Source organism: Chlorocebus sabaeus, chromosome 6 (assembly GCF_047675955.1).
Source record: "Chlorocebus sabaeus isolate Y175 chromosome 6, mChlSab1.0.hap1, whole genome shotgun sequence".
Taxonomy (NCBI): domain Eukaryota; kingdom Metazoa; phylum Chordata; class Mammalia; order Primates; family Cercopithecidae; genus Chlorocebus; species Chlorocebus sabaeus.
In genome coordinates, this window is record NC_132909.1 from 6,376,340 (window position 1) to 6,399,039 (window position 22,700).

The window sequence follows — 22,700 nt, forward strand, 5'->3', positions numbered from 1 at the left end:
GGTCTGAAGTTGCAGGTGTGCGGAGCACGGACGACTGGGAGGTAGTAAGTTCGCGTCCTCTCGTCATGGATACTGAAGGCGGCCATCTTTGAATCCTGCACGTACGGAAGGTAAAGTGGATCTTTTCTGCCCAAGTATGCACGGATGGCTCGGGACCGTGAAGAACCCCATATTTTGGCACCTAAATCCTGCGCTCAAGTTTCATTTATTTTCAGAGGCTCGAGCTTAGCCAAGACAAACACGGGATGGGCTACGTGCACCTTAGCGGGCTGGGGAGAAAAGTCATCCGCTTTGCACAAAGAATGACGGGAATGACACAATGGGCACGGCCATCTTAGAAGTTAGGTGTCCGTACAAGTGAAAGCGCTGTCTCCGCTGACGAAAAAGAGCAATCGCACCCTGAGTCATATACCGCGAAAACGCTTCTAGCTACATGGGGAAGACGAAGATTTTTGAGGACAAAAAGGGTGTGGAGAAGCAATTGAGGTACGAGGATATTGTCCACCCCGTCAACGGAAAGTGAAAAAACAGCGACCAGCTGGAACCTCATTTACGTTTGAGGGACATGGTCACCGCCCAGTGCAGGTAAGGAGAGCAGCCAGGAGCCAACAGGAAAAGGGAATCCAATGTGGGAGGCGGGAATTTTTCTTAAGATAGGAGAAGGGCTTCCCGCTGCTGGAGGTGGAATCAATCTTAAGGTCGGGGCTTTCCGAGAACCAAGTGCCTAAAATTCTATAAGGAATAAATAAGACGACTCTGGGAGAATGAAAAGTTGTGCAAGCCCGGGCGCCATGGCGCGCACGTGTAGTCCCAGCTACTGGGGAAACCGAGGCAGGAATATCGCTTGAGCCCAGTAGTTCCAGGCTGCAGTGAGCTATGATCGCACCTATCAATAGCCACTGCACCACGCAGCCTTGGCAACCCCTTATTGAGGAAAAAAAGAAAAAAGAAAGAAAAAAAAAACGTTGTGCAAGAAAAGAAATCATAGGATACTACCTGACTAACCTATAAATATTATTTACATAGTCATCATAATGTAAATTCTAATTCTGATCCAACCTAAATTAAGACAATTCCATTGGAAGAATGAGAAGGAAATTCCTGCGTGTAGTGGAGTGTTTATATTTCTAACAGAGTTTTCACGTGTCCTTCATGATAAATCTATAGAAAATGCCCCAAAATGCAAACTCCATTTCAGAAACATACCATGTTACTTAAAATATCGAATCTGTGAAGAGTAAAAAGCTTTACAGAACTATAAGACTCCTTAGGAGAACTGCAAAACAAAAGCAAGAATTTTATGACTCAGGAATTCCACTCCTAAATATTTATTCAACAGTAATGAAACTATATGTCCTCACAAAGTCTCACAAGAATGTTCTTGGCCCTTTTACGCATAATACCCTGAACAGGAAACAGTCCAAGTGTCCACCAGTAGATGAATGTATAAGCAAATTGTAATGTAATCATACCCTGGAATACTACTCAACAATAATAAAAGAACAAATCACAGATGTATGCACCAATATAGATAAATGTCAACAACCTTATGAAGGGGGCCAGCCCCTCCACACCTATGGGTATTTCTTGTCAGGTGGGACGAGAGACTGAGAAAAGAAATAGGACACAGAGAAAGTATAAAGAAAGAGCAGTGGGCCCAGGGGACTGGCACTCAGCATATGTATTTCTCGTCAGGTAGGATGAGAGACTGAGAAAAGAAATAGGACACAGAGAAAGTATAAAGAAAGAACAGTGGGCGCAGGGGACCGGCACTCAGCATATGGAGGACCCGCGCCGGCACTGGTCTCTGAGTTTCCTCAGTATTTATTGATCACTATCTTTACCATCTCGGTGAGGGGGATGTGGCTGGACTATAGGGTAATGGTAGGGAGAGGGTCAGCAGGAAAACACGTGAGCAAAGGACTCTGTGTCATAAATAAGCTTAAGGAAAGGTGCTGTGCCTTGGTATGTACATAGGCCAGGCTTATGTTTGACTTTACACAAGCATCTCAGTGTGGTAAAGAGCAGTATTGTCACCAGCATGTCTCATCTCCAGCCATAAGGTGGTTTTCTCCTATCTCAGTAAATAGAACGTATGATCTGGTTTTACACGGAGACATTCTATTCCATTCTATTCCTCCCAGACGAGCAGGAGACAGATGCCTTCCTCTTATCTCAACTGCAAAGAGGCCTTCCTCTTTCACTAATCCTCCTCAGCACAGACCCTTTACGGGTGTCAGGCTGGGGGGTGGTCAGGTCTTTCCCCTCCCACGAGGCCACATCTCAGGCTGTTTCAGTTGGGAGAAACCTTGGACAATACCCAGGCTTTCTTGGGCAGAGGTCCTTTCGGCCTTCCTCAGTGCATTGTGTCCCTGGGTACTCGAGACTGGAGAATGGCGATGACTTTTAGCAAGCATATTGCCTGCAAACACATTTTTAACAAAGCACATCCTGCACAGCCCTAAATCCATAAAACTTTGAGTCAACACAGCGCATTTCTGCGAGCACAGGGTTGCGGCTAGGGTTACAGATTAACAGCATCTCAAGGCAGAAGAATTTTTCTTAATACAGATCAAAATGGAGTTTCTTATGTCTACTTCTTTCTACATAGACACAGTAACAATCTGATCTCTCTTTCTTTCCCCCACACCTTATTCTGAGAGAAAGAAGCCAGGCAGAAAGAGAGAAGAGAGAACATGTTATATGATTCCGTTTACATGGAATAACAAGTGTAGTGAGGATATGGAAGAACTGGAACCTTCACATACTGCTGGTGGAAATGTAAAATGGTGCAGCCACTTTGGAAAATAATCTGGCAGTTCCTCAAATGGTTAAACATACTAACCATATGATCCGACAGTTTCACTCCCGGGTTTATATCCAAGAGAAATAAAAACATGTCCATACAAAAATTTGTGCATGAATGTTTATAGCAGCATTATTTATAATAGCCTGAAGTGAAAACAACTCAATTATCCATCATCACAGTCAGGTCTTTCCCTTCCCACGAGGCCATATCTCAGACTGTCACATGGGGAGAAACCTTGGACAATACCTGGCTTTCCTAGGCAGAGGTCCCTCGGCCTTCTGCAGTGTATTATTGTTTCCCTGAGTACTTGAGATTAGAGAATGGTGATGACAGGGTTGGGGCTAGGGTTACAGATTAACAGCATCTCAAGGCAGAAGAATTTCTCTTAGTACAGAACAAAATGGAGTCTCTTATGTCTACTTCTTTTTACATAGACACAGTAACAGTCTGATCTCTCTTTTCCTCACACCTGAGCACCAGTTTGTTTAAGTAAAACTTTAAGCAACTGCACATAGTGTTTTTCTTCAGTAGACAAATTCTGCCCCATGTTACCCTGATTCAGAAAACTTCCCATTCCCAGTACTTCTTTAAAGCACTGCTCACAGTACCTCTTTAGGTACTGACCTCATATCTGCTGCCAGCCAACTCGTCCCGGGGTCCCCATTCATCTTGTCAATTTCAGTTCCTCTGCTCTAGCAGACCTTCTTCATTCATGTCCTTGTGTCCCTGTGTTTGGACGTGACTATGTCATCCGATTCTGTCGCCATTCATTGAGCCACTATGCCGCGGACCCTGTTGGACTGAACAAAGGAGGACGAATGAGGGAATAAAGACAAAAGGCAAAAGAGTGTATTTGGAAGAAGTGGTCGGGGGCACCTTGCTCTTAGTGAACAAGGGCCCTGAACTTTGAGCTCTCTTAGGATTTATTGGTAGCGAGAAGGGGGGTGGTTGTCAGTCCAGGGCAGGCCTGCAAGACTGCATTCCTCAAACAATAAGCTCTAGATGTCCTAGTACATAACCTCAAGAATCCCAGCGCCAGGGAGTGATGGCCCTCAGCAAACCTTCTGGGGCCGGGACAGAAGCGAGTTTGCCCACATTCTGCATTCATGATAAACAATGTGCTGTTTGATCATATAGCCTCAGTGGAATGCTGACTTGGTCACAATTCCCCAGCCTCTGGCTCTCTACAATTACTAATGTGTTTTATTACTATTATTTAATAATAAATAATATGTTTTATTATTTAGTAATATGCATTATTACTAATATGTTTTATTAATATATTACTAATACGTTTAAGTATAGGTTTTCTAGGGAAGCAGTCAGAACATCTACAGGTAAGTTTGACTCAGCAAAGCATACAGACTTTGAATTTGAGCAGACCTAGGTTTTTATCTGTATTCTGCATTTATACTGTGAGAACATGGACGAGTTTTTTAACTTCTCTGAGATTCTTTTTTTATTTGTATAAAAACAAAATCATTAATAACTACTCATATAGTAAAAATACTTAGCACATAGTAAGTACCCAAGATGGATTAACAAACAATATTCCACTTCTTCTATCTGTTTCTCTGGATTTTTTTTGGCTTTTAAAATTTTCTCCTTTGATTTTTCTCCCCCTTTCTCTTTATAACTGTCTTTTTCCAAATGAAGACCTTTGGGTATAGTTTTTGGCAGGATTTCATAATTTAATGAAGATGACTTGGTTGGTGTTTGCTATATAAAATAATTGTGTTTCTTGTAAAACCAACCTTCTGGTACTGTATGTTACTTTTTTTTTCCTTTAAATTATTAGATTAACCTATCACCTGAAGAAAACACAGTTAACAGTTAAATAATTGTGTATATGTGTATATCTAAAGCACACATATACACAACTCAAACAATGCAAAACATCTGTTATAATCATAGTTTACTAAGGCAGTGAATTCCTTTAATCCTCAGGTCCTGGCTTTCTGGGATAAAATATTTCCTATAAGGGAAGGAAGTGAAGGTATTAAGATCAATACATCATCCTTGACCAGTGACCAGCTTCAGAGAAGAGCCAGAGTCAACAATAGAACAAATATTCCCGTTGCTGGCTGTATCTAAGGGCACCAGAAAATGTCCAAGTCCCAAGTGAGTTATACATGTATATTTTGACTTCCTACTTGGTTTTCCAGTGGATTTGAAGAGGTTTCATAATGCTCATAATTAAAAGGATATTATGAGCCTGGGCACAGTGGCCTCACACCTGTAATTTCAGCACGTTGGTAGGCGGAGGTGGGAGGATCACTTGATCTCAGGAGTTCGGGACCAACCTGGGCAACATAGTGAGACCTCATATTTGAAAAAAAGGGAAAAAAAAGGATATTATGTTTGTTCAATATTTATGAGGTGAAGGAGGTCAGTCCCTCCACACCTGTCAGTATTTCTCTTCAAGTGGGACAAGAGACAGAAAAGAAATAAGACACAGAGACAAAGTATAGAGAAAGAAAAATGGGCCCAGGGGACCAGCACTCAGCATAGAGAGGACCTGTACCAGCACTGGTCTCTGAGTTCTCTCAGTATTTATTGATGGCTATCTCTACCATCTCAGTGAGGGGGATGTGGCAGGAAACAGAGAAAGGTGTGTAGGGCAAGTTTTGGGAGATTCTGTGCAGAAGCTTCGCATTTTCCTCTCACCGTGGAGTTACACGGACAATGTTTGATTGTCCTAGCCATGATGTGTGACAACAGGCATGACATATTGCCAGTCCAGGAAGCCCACTTGAGCCTGGGTGTCCAGGGTTTTTATTTGGCTTTAGTTATTATGGGCGAGGCTGACCACATGAGTGGCTGACCTTATTCTTCAGCCCCTTCAGAGGCCACTATACTGCGGTGTGGCCCAAGGCTCCCATCATACATTGTTAGCATGCATAATCTTGTGTGACCCAAGGCTCCCAGCAAACAAAGACACTCATCAGACAGTATATTCCAATGGCTTAGAGTAGGAGTGTCCAGTCTTTTGGCTTCCCTGGGCCACACTGGAAGAAGAATTGTCTTGGGTCACACATAAAATATACTAACACTAACAACAGCTGATGAGCTTAAAGAAAAGAAAAAAGAAAAACTAAAATATCTCATAATGTTTTAAGAAAGTTTACAAATTTGTTTTGCATTCAAAGCCCTCCTGGAGGCCAGGCACAGTGGCTTATTCCTGTAATCCCAGCACTTTGGGAGGCCAAAGTGGGCAGACCACTTGAGGTCAGGAGTTCGAGACCAGCCTTGCCAATATGGTGAAACCCCATCTTTACTAAAAATACAAAAAATTAGCTGGGCATGGTGATGCATGTCTGTAATCTCAACTACTTGGGAGGTTGAAGTGGGAGAATTGCTTGAACGTGGAAGAATCGCTTGAACTTGGGAATTGGAGGTTGCAGTGAGCTGAGATTGTGCCCCTGCACTCCAGCCTGGGCGAGAGAGTGAAACTCTGTCTCAAACAACAACAACAACAACAAACAAAACAAAGCCCTCCTGGGCCACGTGCACCCCATGGTCCACAGGTTGGAAAAGCTTGATTTAAAAGTTACCTCCCAGGGACAGGCAAGGGCTGAGCCTTTCTTTGGAATGTTCAGTTTATGGGTAACATTAAACTCACTCTGTTAATCCTTTACTGCACAGCTTGTCTTCACACCATGATGTCTTGAATCTCAGCTGGAAGACTCAGAAGGTTAGGGACTGGAATCATCTGAAGGCTTCGTCCTTTCTGTTTCTATGTGCCAGGCTGAGATTACTTGAAAACTAGGCTCATCTGAGGCTGCTAGCCAGAGCACCTGTGTGTGACCTTCTCGTGTGGCGTGGATGGGCTTCTCACAGCATGGTTCTGGCTCTGAGACAGCCAAGATGAGGCTACAGGGCCTTTTCTGCCTTAGCCTCAGAAGTTATGTTGTGTCACCTCTGTTGCATTCTGCGGCTAGCTCACCCGGTAGAGCATGAGATTCTTAATCTCAGGGTCGTGGGTTTGTGCCCCACCTTGGGCGCCATATGAAGGAAGCCTGCCCCTCCACACCTGTGGGTATTTCTCACAAGGTGGAGATGAGAGACTGAGAAAAGAAATAAGACACAGAGGCCGGGCGCGGTGGCTCAAGCCTGTAATCCCAGCACTTTGGGAGGCCGAGACGGGCGGATCACGAGGTCAGGAGATCGAGACCATCCTGGCTAACACAGTGAAACCCCGTCTCTACTAAAAAATATAAAAAACTAGCCGGGCGAGGTGGCGGGCGCCTGTAGTCCCAGCTACTCGGGAGGCTGAGGCAGGAGAATGGCGTGAACCCGGGAGGCGGAGCTTGCAGTGAGCTGAGATCCGGCCACTGCACTCCAGCCTGGGCAAAAGAGCCAGACTCCGCCTCAAAAAAAAAAAAAAAAAAAAAAAAAAAGAAATAAGACACAGAGACAAAGTATCGAGGAAGAAAAGTGGGCCCAGGGAACTGGCATATGGAGAACCCACACTGGCACTGGTCACTGAGTTCCTTCAGTATTTATTGATTACTATCTCTACTATTCTCAGTGAGGGGGATGTGACAGGACTATAGGGTAATGCTGGGGAGAGGGTCAGCAGGAAAACATGAACAAAGGACTCTGTGTCATAAATAAGTTTAAGGAAAGGTGCTGTGCCTTGATGTGTACATAGGCGAGATTTATGTTTGACTTTACACAAACATCTCAGTGCAGTAAAGAGCAGTATTCCCACAAGCATGTCTCACCTCCAGCCATAACGCAGTTTTCTCCTATCTCAGTAAATAGAATGTATGATTGGGTTTTACACCGAGACATTCCATTCCCAGGGACGAGCAGGAGACAGATGCCTTCCTCTTATCTCAACTGCAAAGAGACCTTCCTCTTTCACTATTCCTCCTCAGCACAGACCCTTTATGGGTGTTGGGCTGGGAGATGGTCAGGTCTTTCACTTCCCATGAGGCCATATATCAAGCTGTCTCAGTGGGGAGAAACCTTGGACAATACCCAGGCTTTCTTGGGCAGAGATCCCTGTGGCTTCTGCAGTGCATTGTGTCCCTGGGTACTCGAGACTGGAGAATGGCAATGACTTTTACCAAGCATGCTGCCTGCAAACACATTTTCACCAAGGCACAGCCTGCACAGCCCTAAATCCATTAAACCTTGAGTCAATACAGCTCACGTCTCTGTGAGCACAGGGTTGGGACTAGGGTTACAGATTAACAGCATCTCAAGGCAGAAGAATTTTTCTTTGTACAGAACAAGATGGAATTTCTTATGTCTTCCTTTTTCTACATAGACACAGTAACAGTCTGATCTCTCTTTCTTTCCCCCACACTTTTCTGCCTTAGCCTCAGAAGTTATGTTGTGTCACCTCTGTTGCATTCTGTGGGTACAAGCAAATCACCAAGACAAGCCAGATTCGAGGGGGAAGGGAATAGGCTCCATCGCTTTGTGTGGGAGCGGCAAGGTTTTGCAGAAGGTTTTCTTTGGAATGTGAGATATTATTGTGGTCATCTTTGGGAAATGCAGTCTACCACATGGGCACAGTAAGAAACTGTTTCCTTCTCCCTGAGGATAAAGCTCCTCTAGAAAAGTAAATATTTCATGTCACTTAAATAAGAAGAAATTTATTTGATGGGTCATCACATAGATCATGTAGAAGTTAGTGCCCTCCACAGAGAAGCCAGTGGTGTAATACCAAAACCAAACTCAGTGATCAGAGTGCTTCAGGGCTCCAAAACAGTGTAGCCAAAGTTCACAGCCTCCTGATGGTCTGTGTTTTTTTTCAGGGATACCAAAACAGTGTAGCCAAAGTTCACAGCCTCCTGATGGTCTGGTTTTTTTTCAGGTAGAGATTTTTAAGATGGATGGATTCTATGACCATTGTATGGTCTTCCACAAAGAGTCCTCAATATTCTTTTTTTTTTTTTTCTCAGTGGTTTCCATTTTCAGACCAGTTTTGACCCTAGGTGACATTTGGCAATGTCTGGAGACATTTTGGATTGTCACACCTGGGAAAGGAGGGTGTGCTAATCGCAGCTAGTGGATAGAGGCTAAGAATGCTGCTAAGCATCTTGTGATGACACTACCGGGCCTTAAAATAAAGAATTCTCCAAACCAAAATGTCAGTGCATGTCGCAGTCTGTTCCTACAGGATTGAATGAAGGGGGACGAATGTAGAAGTGAAGACAAAGACAAAAAGATACATCTTAAAAGAAGGGATCGGGGGCTCCTTGCTTCTAATGAGCAAAGGCAGCCCTGAGCTTCTACAGCCCTTCATATTTATTAGGTGGAATCAACAGGGAGAGAGAGGTAATGGTTAGTCAGCTGCTTTGATTCATCACAGGTATACAAAATTACTTTCTTTATACAACAGTCTTCAGATATTCCTATAGATGACCAATGTGGAGCACCCGATTCTGTCACTGTTTCGGGGTCGGGGGGGCACTATGTAACCTGCCACAATCCCTGGTGGACTGAACAAAGGGGGGCAATTGTGGAAATACAAGACAAGAAACAAAAGAATGTATTTGGAAGAAGGGGTCAGGGAGCACCTTGCCTCTAGTGGCAAGGGCCCTGAGCTTTACACAGCCCTCCATATTTATTAGGCAAAAGAGATAGTGAGAAGGGGGGTGGAAGAAGGGGTCAGCTGGTTGGTCCAGAGTAGGCTTGCAAGACTGCATTCCATGAACAACAGGCTCTAGATGTCGCAGTAGATAACCTCAGCGCCAGGGAGTGATAGCCTCCAGCAAACTTTCTGTCGGCAGGCAGAGTCATGAGTTCGCTCATATCCTGCATTCGTGAAAAACAGTTTGCTGTTTGATCATATAGCTTCCAGTGGAATTCTGAGTTAATCATGTCCCATGGGCTTTTGGCTCCCTACAAACCACAAGGAACACTGTGCCTGGGGTATGACTGCCCGGGCACTCCTTCTGGAGGCAATGCAAATTGTCAGTTTTCCAACATCCTACTTTCATGAGAACAGTTTTCTGTTTGCTCATATAGCCTCCAGTGGTATACTGAATTGGTCATGACCCCATTTTCTTGGCCTCCAACAAATGCAGATTGAGCATCCCTTATCAGAAATGCTTGGGACTGGAAGTGTTTCAGATTTTAGATTTTTTTTTTTTTTCCAGACTGCTTGCATTATGCTTACTAGTTGAGCGTCCCTACTCTGAAAATCCAAAATTTGAAATATCCTGGTCTTTGAGTGTGACCTTTGTGCATCATGTCAGCCCTCAAACGAATTTCAGAGTTTGGAGCATTATAGGTTTCAGAATTTTGAATCAGGTATGCTCAAACTGTAGTGCTGAGGTAGAGAAACTCCTATTTACATTGATTAGTAAACAGTTCCAAGTTATGTTGACAGAGTCTTAGATTTTTCCTTCATAATCTCTTCATACCTGAGAATGCAGTGTCAGCTCTCTGTTCAAAGCCAATACTTACCTACTTCTTTTTAAAAAAAAAAAAAAACAATTCCAATTATATTAAGCTCAAAATATTCACAATGTCAGCTGGGCAGTGGTGGCTCACCCTTGTAATCCCAGCACTTTAGGAGGCTGAGTTGGGAAGATCAGTTGAGCCCAGGACTTTGAAACCAGCTGGACAACATAGTGAGACCCTATCTCTACAAAAAAATATGAAAGTTAGCTGGGCATGGTGGCACACACCTGTAGTTCCAGCTGCTCAGGAGGCTGGGGTGGGAGGATCGCTTGAGCTTAGTATGTCAAGGCTGCAGTGAGCTATGATCATGCCACTGCCTTCCAGCCTGGGTAACAGAGCAATACCCTGTCTCTAAACAAAATCATCATCTTTATAATACTTCTCCAACTTGAATGAATTTCAAAAAAGAAAATATTCACAGTATCAAGCTTTCAAACAATGTAGAAGTTTATAGTGCAAAACCTGAAAGTTCTGTCTTAATCCTTTTTCACCATCTTTAAAATAATCAATCTCGAAACATTTTTGTGTATTCTTATGGTTTCCTGTATCAGCATTGGCATATCTAAATGTGAATTTGAGTGAATTTTTGCTGAGTGTCTCTTGCTCACCCTCAGGCTGAATGATTCTCTAGAACAGGGGTTCCCAACCCCTGCTACTGGTCCATGGCCTGTGAGGAAATGGGCCAGGCCAGTGAGCAAATTTTATCTGTATTTACAGCCAGTCCCTATCATGTGCATAACCGTCTGAGCTCCCCTTCCTGTCAGATCAGAGGCAGCATTAGATACTTCTAGGAGCTCAACGCTGTTATGAACTGCACATGTGAGGGATCTAGGTTGCACACTCCTTATGAGAATCTAATGCCTGATGATCTGTCACTGTCTCCCATCACTCCCAGCTGGAACCATCTAGTTGCAGGAAAACAAGCTCAGGGCTCCCACTGATTCTACATTATGGTGAGTTGTATAATTATTTCATTATATATTACAATGTAATAATAATAGAAATAAAGTACACAATTAATGTAATGCACTTGAATCATTCCCAAACCATCCCCTTGCTCCGATATGTGGAAAAATTATCTTCCACAAAACCAATCCATGGTGCCAAAAAAGTTGGGGACTGCAGATTAAATACTTTATTAAAGGATGTAAGGAGGTTCTGTTTCTCTTTTGCGAATGAATGATTAAATATGTGAATCAGTGAATGAATGGAAGTACCAAAACAGGTTATTTTAACTAAAACAGTTTTTCCTATATATTATAATGTAAAACTAGTTACACGGAAGGCAGCCAAATAACTTACTCTGGGAAAATGTATTATAAGAAATTATCATTTATATTAATAGCATTACACAATGGTAATTCTTTAGAATTTGAATAGGAATGTTCTATTACAGAGCTCACTGTCATTCAAGGATGTAGCTGTGGGTTTCACCTGAGAAGAATGGCAGCTACTGGACCCTGTTCAGAAGAATCTGTACCAAGATGTGATGTTGGAAAATTATAGCAACCTGGTATCACTGGGTAAGCATAGTTTTTCTGGGTAGTGTAGGCAATCATTTGCGCTTCCTTTCTGAGTAATTAAAAAGGGTCAGGCCTCACAAATACTTTACTTTTTTTAGACTTCAGTTTAATACATCATAGATTTTTAGTACTTTTCTGGCCTCTAACAGAGTGTTTTTCTCTCATTTCCAAAAGACGTTAAAGGCCTTTACTTGGCCCAGATAGAAATTATTTAACCCCTTAAATATAAGCTTTGGCTGGGCGTGGTGACTGACACCTATAATCCCAGCACTTTGGGAGGCCAAGGGGAGCGGATCATGAGGTCAAGAGATCGAGACCATGCTGGCCAACATGGTGAAATCCCATCTGTACTAAAAATAGAAATATTAGCTGGGTATGGTAGCACACAGCTGTAGTCCCAGCTACTTGGGAGGTTGAGGCAGGAGAATCACTTGAACCCAGGAGGCAGAGGTTGCAGTGAGTTAAGATCACACCACTTCACTCCAGCCTAGAGACAGAGTGAGACTCCAGCTGGAAAAAAAAAAAAAGTACATAATTTTTCAGAAGTCTCGTAGCCCTAGTATTTGCGTTCATGTGTCCTTTATGATTTTCCTTGATGCTTTTCTAGGGTATCAGGTTGCCAAAGCAGATGCATTATTCTGGTTGGAGCAAGGAAAACCATGGATTACTAGAGGAAGAAATCTAGAGTCAGGTTTGTCCAGGTAAGTGAAAAACCAGTCCTGTAGGGGAACTTGAAGTAATACCCCAGTTAAACAGAAATAGGGGGGCACCTCTGAAATGCTGTTTGGAGAAATGTTTTTGAAGTTCTTAAAGCTGTGAATGTGACTAAGAACAGCTGACATAAGCTCCTCACATACCTTAATATTGCCTCCACTTTTTAATCTCTCCATATTAGAACTCCTTTGCTTGACTTTTAAAAGAATCCATGTTCTTCTTTTAGGTACTCTGATCAAATCCCTCTCTGGCTCATCTCAGAACTTGCTTTCCTGGTTAATCTTTCTCCCTGGCATGTTTAGTTTACTTGCTTTTCCCTGTCTCCATCCCCCTAATCTATAGTCATAGCCCCATTTTCAAGTATTCCTAAATTTTCCTCCCTTATCTTCATTTTATGTGTGTTTCATACCTCTCATAGTTTCTTCTGTTCTTTTCTTCTTCCATTTATAAATGTCTCAGACTTTCATTCTCTACCCTGTTTCACTTCCTCTTCTCTCCTTGGCCCTTGCTGTGAACATCTACCCCTTTTATTACATGATGAAGTGGATTAATTGGTCTCCTTTCTAGAAGATGTCTGGCAATTCAATGATCACACAGAATGGCACCGAGAAAACCAAAGCAGCCTTGAAACTATGGAGAGGCACCACAAATATCATACATTTGGCAAGATAATATCTCATCTGAGCTCAAACCTTCATACCCCTTTTGTACTTGGGAAACACCTGAATCCTAATCTAGAGTACTTTATTCAAAATAGAAACTATGCAAGAAATGAAGGTGAATGTAATGGGTATGATGAAGTTTTTCTTTATCCTAAGCATGAGAAAATTCATGCTGAAGAGAAATACAATGAATATAATGAATGTGTAAAGGCTTTCAGTCGTAAGTCACAGCTCATAAAACACTGGAAACCTCAAAAACGAGAGAAACAGTATGACTGCAGTGACTGTGGGAAAGCCTTTTCCCAGAAGTCAGACCTCATTAAGCATCAAAAAACCCACACAGGAGAGAAGCCCTGTGGATGCAGTAGATGTCAGACAGCCTTCAGCAGGTAGTCCTGTCTCATTTTACACCAGAGAACCCATACAGGAGAGAAACCTTATGAGTGCAATAAATGTCGGAAAGCTTTTACTGATAAGTCATGCCTTAATAAACATCAAATAACTCACACAGGAGAGAAATGCTTTGAGTGTCGTATATGTCAGAAAGGTTTTAGTGATAAGTCAAAACTCACTTTACATCAAATAACTCATACCGGAGAGAAACCCTATGGATGCAGCAAATGTCAGAAAAGCTTCAGCAATAAGTCACAGCTCATGATCCATCAGAGAGCTCACACACGAGAGAAACCCTATGGTTGTGATGAGTGCGGAAAAACATTCCTCCTTAAGTTTAGCCTCATTTTACATAAAAAAAACCTATACCGGGGAAAAACCGTATGGGTGTAATGAATGTGGGAAAGCCTTCATCCAGAGATCTGAGTTCAGTAGATATCAGAGAACTCACACAGGAGAGAAACCGTATCACTGCAGTGAATGTGGAAAAGGCTTTAGTGTAAAGTCATTCCTCAATACTCACTGGAGAACTCATGCGGGAGAGAAACCCTATGGATGCAATGAATGTGGGAAAATGTTTTCCATCAAGTTTAGTCTCATCCTACACCAAAGAACTCATACAGGGGAAAAACCCTACGAGTGCAGTCAGTGTCAGAAGGCTTTCAGCCAAAAGTCACACCTGAATATTCATCAGCAGTCTCACACTGGAGAGAAACCTTACGAATGTAGAGAATGTCACAAAGCCTTCAGTCGGAAGTCCTATCTCCTGATCCATCAGAGAATTCGCTCGGGAGAGAAACCTTATGAATGCCTTGAGTGTGGGAAGACTTTCTCTCGTAAGTTTAGTCTCACTACTCATCAAAGAATCCATACAGGAGAGAAACCCTATGGATGTAGTGAATGTGGGAAAACTTTCCCCATCAAGTTTAGCTTGGTTTTACATCAGAAAACACATACAGGAGAGAAACCCCATGAATGCAGCAAATGTCAGAAATCTTTTGCCCAGAAGTCACATCTTATTATACATCAAAGAACGCATATAGGTGAGAAACCTTACGAATGCACTGAGTGTTGGAAAACCTTCTCCCGCAAATTCAGCCTCATTCTACATCAGAAAACACACACAGGAGAGAAATCATAAATGAAGTGAATATCTGAAAGTTTGCAGTGAGAAGAGCTAGCTCATTATACCACAAGGTTAACATAGGAGTGAAACCTCAAGGCTGCAGAAAATGTGAACAAACTTTAATTTCAAGCTTATACATCATTTCTTATCAGAGAATAGTGCTGGGCATGATGCCAGTCGGGAAGTAATACCTTTTCCAATAAATGTCAACTGAATATAAGCCAGTGGGAACAAACAGGAAGGAACATCTGTGTATTATTGATTGTGGGGATGTTGTTGGCATAAAATGCAGTTACATCAGTTTCAGATAATTGACACCAAGGGAGAATTTCTGTACTTTAGGTGAGATAAATCTCAGCACTTTGGAAGGCCAAAGTGGAAGGATCGTTTGAGCTCAGGAGTTCAAGACCAGCATTTTCAACATGGTGGAAACCCTGTCTCTACAAAAAATACAAAAATTTTCTGGACATGGTGGTGCACATGTGTAGTCCCAGCTACTCAGGAGGCTGAGGCAGGAGAATTACCTGAGCCAAGAGGTGGAGGTTTCAGTGAACCAAGATTTCACCAGCCTGGGTGATAGCCTGTCTCAAAAAAAGAAAAGAAAAGAAAAAATAAATTTGTATGTTAATGAATCTGGGAAATCATGCTTTTTCATCTCTATTTTTTTTTGCTCTCATTATATAATCAGCATTATAGAAAGTATTAAATATGTAAATAAATATGCTTGTTAGAAAACAAAGCAAAAAATATCAGAACAATACCAAATATTTAAGTGTTTCGTACCTATTTTTATTATAAAAATGATTGTTCATATTTGGGAACTGCATGTGTTAACATCACAATTGTGAATTTGTAGTATGTATGCTTAAATGTGCATAAAGCCTTCCCATAGAATATCTGCATTGAATCTTTGTATAATGCTATGTAAATTATAATTGAACTGTGCCATGGACCCTACTGGACTGAACAAAGGAGGATGAATGCGGGAATAAAGAAAGATAAACACAAAAGAATATCTTTGGAATAAGGGGTCGGGGGCTCCTTGCTTCTAGTGAACAAGGGCTCTGAGCTTCTACAGCACTTCATATTTACTGAGTAAAGAAAATGAGGAGGGGGTGGTTGTCAGTCAGCTGCTTGATTTAGTACAGGCCTGCATGACTGCATTCTTTGAACAGTAGGCTCCAGATGTCCCAATAGATAATCTCAAGGAGCACAGCACCAGGGAGTGATTGCCCTCAGCATACCTTCTGGCGGCAGGTGCAGATATGAGTTTGCTCACGTTCTGCATTCATGGTAAACAGTTTGCTGTTTGATCATAAAGCCTCCAGTGGAATGCTGAGCCAGTCATGACCCTTAGGCTTTCGGGTTCCCACAGAACTGCAGTGGTTCATTGTTTTAGTAAAAAACTCATTACAATACTATATATCTTCATGCCCCTAGTGTTTGCTAGTATTTGTAAATGGGTCTGGAAGATGTTGTGCTGCTCTTGGGTAAAACTTTGTCTCATGAATTCTAAGGTAGACATTTTTCCAACATATTACCACTGCTAAAATAATGTGGCATACAATTGATGGCTTAACATATTTAAATGAAGAACTTGGTGTATAAAATTGTGGTGTGCCGTACAACCAAAGGTATCTCAGATTGGATGAAATATAGTAGAAGCCATCGTCTTTATACAGGGTTTTGTTTCTTGTAAACCAACGAAATATTTGGGGATTGAGGAAAATGAGTCTTCCAGGTTTCATGCCCCTTCTGAATTCTAAATAGTTTGAGAAATAGTCCCTGATATCAGAGAGATGGAAATTAAATAATTGTTGCAGTCCTGGTTTTATTGCATGAATGGATAATGTGGCTTGATCCTATAGTCAAATAAAATAAGCTTCTCTTTCCTTCATAGCGACAAGGTGTGCAAGATGTGTTTCCCTTTGAAACGTCATAAGCCAAATGTAAGACATGTTTTTATTAATCCCTCTCTAGAATGTAGCAGGAAAGTCTCCTAAACTGTTTTCTTAAATTGAGAATAAATTCTAAAATACATTGAACTTGATTTTAATTTTACAAAAATATGTTTCCTTTCAAGCACAATGTTTTTCCTTAAAATAGGTGACTGCAATTATGGCAGTTACTCAGGGTAAGATGTTGAACAGTCTCACATGACTCCACAAGTTATATTTACATAAGACTCCAAGAAAGACAAAGGCTACAGTATAGCATGAAAAATAAAATCCAATGAAATAAAATACAGGTAAATATGATGGTGTTCTGAGACACACAGGCACAGATTCCAGGGATCTTTTTCAGTCACACAGGATACTATTTGTCTCCAGATCACCAACCACTAAATATAAGTGAGGTGTCTGTTTCAGGGGAACCAAGGCACAAGATTGCTGAGGGGTCTTTTATATACACAGTTGCAGCCAAAATCAGACTTTTTAAACAGAGATCATCCATCTATTTTCAAAACACAGGCCAGGTACAGTGGCTCACACCTGTAATCCCAGCACTGTTGGAGGCTGAGGCGAGTGGATCACCTGAGGTCAGAAGTTTGAGACCAGCCTGGCCAACATGGTGAAACCCTGTCTCTAATAAAAATACAAAAATTAGCTGAGTGTGGTGATGCACACCTGTAATCCCAGCTACTTGGGAGGCTGAGGCAGGAGAATCACTTGAACCCAGGAGGCAGAGGTTGCAGTGAGCTGAGATCGCACCACTGCACTCCAGCCTAGGTGACAGCAAGACTGTCTAAAAAAAAAAGATAGTGTAAGCAAGCTGGTAAATGCACCTCAAGGGGAGTTTTGTTTTGTTTTGTTTTGTTTCGTTTTTTTGAGTCGGAATCTCACTTTGTTGCTCAGGCTGGAGTGCAGTGGTGCAGTCTCCACTCACTGCAACCTCTGTCTCCCAGGTTCAAGCAATTCTCATGCCTCAGCCTCCTGAGTGGCTGGGATTACAGGTGCCACTTCATATCTTACATAAATCAATGTTTCCTGTATTAGACTATAAAAGTCAGCAGACTATTTTGGAGCAAGACCAGATAGTAAGTATTTCAGGCTTTGCAGGCTGCATACGATCTCTGTTGTATATTCTATTTATTTTACTCTTTAAAAATACTAAAAACCAATCTTAGCTCAAGGGCAAAGCAGGCTGTGGACTGGATATGGCTCATAGCAGCAGTTTGCTAACCCCTGGAAACCTGAATTGAACAGTAAAACTCTAAAAGTGTTAGAAGAAAATATAAGATAATGTTTCTATGATCTTAATGTGGGGAAGGATTTCTTTAAAAAGAGTTAACATGGCCGGGCGCGGTGGCTCAAGCCTGTAATCCCAGCACTTTGGGAGGCCGAGACGGGCGGATCACGAGGTCAGGAGATCGAGACCATCCTGGCTAACACAGTGAAACCCCGTCTCTACTAAAAATACAAGAAAATTAGCCGGGCGTGGTGGCAGGCGCCTGTAGTCCCAGCTACTCGGGAGGCTGAGGCAGGAGAATGGCGTAAACCCGGGAGGCGGAGCTTGCAGTGAGCCGAGATCCGGCCACTGCACTCCAGCCTGGGGCACAGAGCAAGACTCCGTCTCAAAAAAAAAAAAAATAAATAAAAATAAAAAGAGTTAACATAAACTATAATAGAAAATATTAAGGCCAAGCGTAGTGGGTCACAAGATTGCAGTGAGCCAAGATCATGCCATTGCACTCCAGGTGACAGAGTGAGACTCCCTATCTTGGCGGGGTTGGAAAGGGAAAAATGGGGAGTTGTCTGTTTTGAATTCCCAACATGTACAGAGCACCCTTGACATTGACATAACTAACTTCATTTTACAAAAAGCCTTCATGTTACATTTCAAAAGAATTCAGGGGCCCCACATTGCTGTTAGATAGACACTTTTTTTTTTTTTTTTTGGAGATGGAATCTTACTCTGCCGTCCAGGCCAGAGTGCAGTGGCGCGATCTCAGCTCACTGCAACCTCCGCCTCCCAGGTTCAAGCAATTCTCCTGCCTCAACCTCCTGAGTAGTTGGGACTACGGGCATGTGCCACCACACCTGTCTAATTTTTGTTTTTTGTTTTTTGTTTTTTAAATATACTTTAAGTTCTAGGGTACATGTTCACAACGTGCAGGTTCATTACATAGGTATACATGTGCCATGTTGGTTTGCTGCACCCATCAACTCATCATTTACATTAGTTATTTCTCCCAATGCTATCCCTCCCCCAGTCTCCCACCCCCTGACAGGCCCCAGTGTGTGATGTTCCCCTCCCTGCGTCCATATGTTCTCTTCACTCCCACTTATGAGTGAGAACATATAGTGTTTGGTTTTCTATCCTTGTGATACCTTGTTGAGAATGATAGTCTTCAGCCTAATTTCTGTATTTTTAGTAGAGACAGTGTTTCACCATATTGGCCAGGCTGGTCTCAAACTCCTGACCTCGTGATCCGCCTGCCTTGGCCTCCCAAAATGCTGGGATTACAGGCGTGAGCCACTGCACCCAGCCTTTGATAGCATCTTTTATTGAAGTGGCAATGCACAGCAGCAGCAGAGGTTCTGCTCCTTGTGGAGCAGTATTCCCAGAGTAGCAGCTCGGAGGCAGCCCTTCAGTCATATTTCTACCCACTTTTAATTATATGCAAAGTAAGTGGTGGATTATGCAGAAATTTCTAGGAAAAGGTGGTAACTTTCAGGTCATCAGCTTGTCATGGAAAGCAGCAATAACTCCCAGGTGTTACCACGGAAATGGTAAACATGACATGGCATACTAGTAGGTATGTCTTATGAAAAGCTGCTTCTGCCCTGTTGCTGTTTTAGCTAGTCTTCTATTTAGTCTGGTGTTGGAGCCTGGCCTCTTCAGTCAAGTCCCACCTCCTACCTCGATAGTGGCTTTTGTATCCAGTTTTTTCATAGAACACAATTTCAAATTTCTGTACTTGGTGTTTTCCAAACAGCCTGAAGCAAAAAGCAATCTTTTATATGAGTATATATATCGATCCTCACTCACAACTTTAAAGTCAGTAGCTGAGATGCAGGGACTTGTCATGAGCCTTGACTACTCAAGCTAAGTGGCCTATTTTTTCCCCACTTTGTGCTGTAGGGACACCTGAAATTCCCCTAAGTTGGCCATGCTCAGTGGGCTGCCGCTTGACAGTTTCCTAGTAGTCAGTCAATAAAGGGTGCAGTCACCTCTCCCCAGCTCACTGAGGTAGACATAGTTGGTACTGTGCTGGCGTTGGTTCCATTTGAGCCTCTGAATATCTGTGTGGTTTGTGCAGTGTTGGTGCTCCAACCTCACAGTGCAGGGGTTGAGGTGTCAGGAGAGGGAACACATCAGTGCCATTTCACTGTCTCCTGTGTCAAAGTAAAATTAAAATGCAGACCAGACTTGAAAAACTCCTGAGCAAACAAAACCTGGTAGACCTTAAAAACAGCCTTAACCTTGCTTAACCTGCAAACATACGCAACAATTCACTTGAGTCATTTCTGGTAAATGCTTGTGTTAGGGAAAGACGAAACTCAATATCAACCGATCAAAAGCGGCCAACTCACATACTATTATGTCATTAGGGACTTTCCAAGGCAAATAAAAAAATCCATTTTTATAATTGTAACTGGTCAGATAATTTCTTTGTTTTACTTCTTCATTCACCCTATGAATACTTGCGTCTAATGCTTTAAGTATAGGAGCACGAGACTTCTTTTGGTTTGATGCTTCCCAATTCATGAACTGCTGTTTGTTCAGATAAACTCTAGAAAATGTTTACTGCGCTTCAGATTTTTGTTGTCAGGAGAGCCATCCCGGGTTAATGACACAAGAACAACTGTTTCCCTTCTGTACGTCAGATCTACCAAGATGGCCGCGCCCAGAGAGCCGTGGCACAGGGTGCGGACATGTTACGTCCCTGAAGAGAAGCCTAAATCCGATCGTCCCAGCGCTGCAGAATTGACTCGCGCCCTCGTCGGCCGCCGTAGGCCGGTGCCAGTGCCGGGGTTTAAGGGCCAGAAAAGGAAGCAATCACGGAATTTAGGTGTAGCCAGGAGAAAATCAGGTGAGCGTTTGGGTCTCTCCGTGGAGTAGGTTAAAGTGGCAGGGAGCTTCTGAGGAGCCTGTGGGGAGAGCTGGCGGCCTGGGCGGTGGAGCCTTTGGGTTGGGGTGCCTTTGCGGTCTGGCATGGGAGAGTTCTGGTGGTCGGGCGTTAACGGTCTGTCGAGTTCAGCGACTGAGATTCGGCGTCAGAGTTTAGGGTCTCTGAGGGTCACTCTGTTAGTAGGGCTGTCGATCACTGGATCAAGAACTGTAGGGGGACGCTGCCCAGCACTCCGGCTTCACCACCGACCCCATTATTATCACTCCAAACGCTGCAGTTTAAAGTCTGTGATGAAGCCGGGGTGCTGGGCAACCTACGACGGTGTCTGGTGTAGGTTTTGGGGTGAATCAGGGATGTGTGTTAAGTGTTTAGGGAAGGCCCAGGTATATGGGGCTCAGAGTCTTGTAAAATCTGATATTTTACAAGCCCAGGCCCCTGGCTGGTGGTTGAGTTTTGAAACTATAACCGCCCACCCTTGCCGGCTGCCTAGACAGAACCGATTTGTCAAGATAGGGAAATTGCAATGGAGAAAGAGCAATTCATGCAGAGCCGGCTGTGCGGGGAGACCGAAGTTTCATTATTACTCAAATCAGTGATGAAAGAAAATTTTCAGCCGAATTAAATTTAAAGGAGTTTAAATGAGCAATGAACGATTCGCGAATTGGGCAGCCCCCAGAATCACAATAGATTAACAGAGACTCCAGGGGTGCCTCGTGGTCAGAACAAATTTATAGACAAAAAAGTGACATACAGGAATCGGAAGCGAGGTCCAGAAACAGTGAGATTCGTTACCACTCGTCGTTTGCCTTATTTGAACGCCGTTGGAACATTCAGCATTCTATCACTATGGCCGCTGGGATTGGCAACGCTCAGCTATTGTTACAGGTGCATACGATTAAGTTTGGTTTTCAATTTTGTCTGCAGTTTATCCACAAGGACTCAAATATAGAAGTATGGAGCCCTTCTCAGGCAATATTTAGTTTGCTTAGGCATCAGTCTCCTTGAATATTTGAGGATCAAAGTTTCCCCCCATCCCCCAGACGGAATCTAGCTCTGTTATCCAGGCTGGAGTGCAGTGATGAGATCTCAGTTCACTGCAACCTCCGCCTCCTGGTTTCGAGCGATTCTTCTGCCTCAGCCTCCCAAGCGGCTGGGATTACAGGCCCGCACCATCATGCCCGGCTAATTTTTGTATTTTTAGTAGAGACAGGATTTCACCATATTGGCCAGGCTGGTCTTGAACTCCTGACCTCAGGTGATCCGCCCGCCTCAGCCTCCCAAAGTGTTGGGATTACAGGCGTGAGCCACCGCACCCAGCTATGATTGTTATGATTTATAAGAAATGTGTGCTTGATCTTTGTCCTGTTTCCTGGCACATGTCTCCTAAAACCCTTGGAACCTCTTCAGGGATAAGTGTCTTCGTGTGGCATTGAGATGGCAGGTGACTGGGTGCTTCTGGCTGACCTTAGGATGGGGGAGGCTGGTTGCCAGGGCAACTAACTGTGTGATTTGAGGGTTGGAAATTTTAGCTCTGCCTGGCAACAGGGAGGTTGAAGGTTGAGTTGATCACCAGTGGTTAGTGTTTTAATCAAGTATGCCCATATAATGAAACTGGCATAAAAACTCAAAAGGATTGGTGAACTTCTGGGGAACTTACAGATTCTTGAGCAGATGGAGGTGCCTGAGGGGTGGTGCACTGAATCTCTAATAAGCTGCCTTGGAAGGCATGGAAGTCCAACGCCCCTTGCTACAAACTTTGCCCTGTGCTATCCCTTCCATCTGGCTCTTCATCTGTATCCTTTGTAATATCCTTTATTCCTTTTCCCATTTGCCCTGAGAATATTCACCGTCGATGCTTGCAGCTGGAGCATTTACCCCGAGATAACTTTGTCATGAACGGTCTCGCTTTTATTATTTTCACATTGTTCTAGTAGATGGACTTTGGAAATAAAAGACATCATTCTATTTATAG

At 43.0% G+C, this 22,700-nt stretch overlaps 1 protein-coding gene across 6 annotated transcripts in view; it reads left to right on the forward strand.

Annotated features, from left to right (window-relative positions):
* Positions 1–254: 254 nt before the first annotated feature.
* The window catches only part of ZNF649 (zinc finger protein 649), a 35,403-nt gene continuing 12,957 nt past the window's right edge, over positions 255–22,700 (forward strand). For 2 of the 6 annotated variants that reach the window (XM_007997823.3, XM_037991417.2), the window contains exons 1-6: positions 255–585; positions 4,757–4,930; positions 11,631–11,757; positions 12,365–12,458; positions 16,553–16,601; positions 20,484–20,689. The gene's annotated coding sequence lies outside the window, so the exon portion shown is untranslated. The other 4 variants (XM_037991419.2, XM_007997822.3, XM_037991420.2 and 1 more) reach the window with 4 other exon arrangements.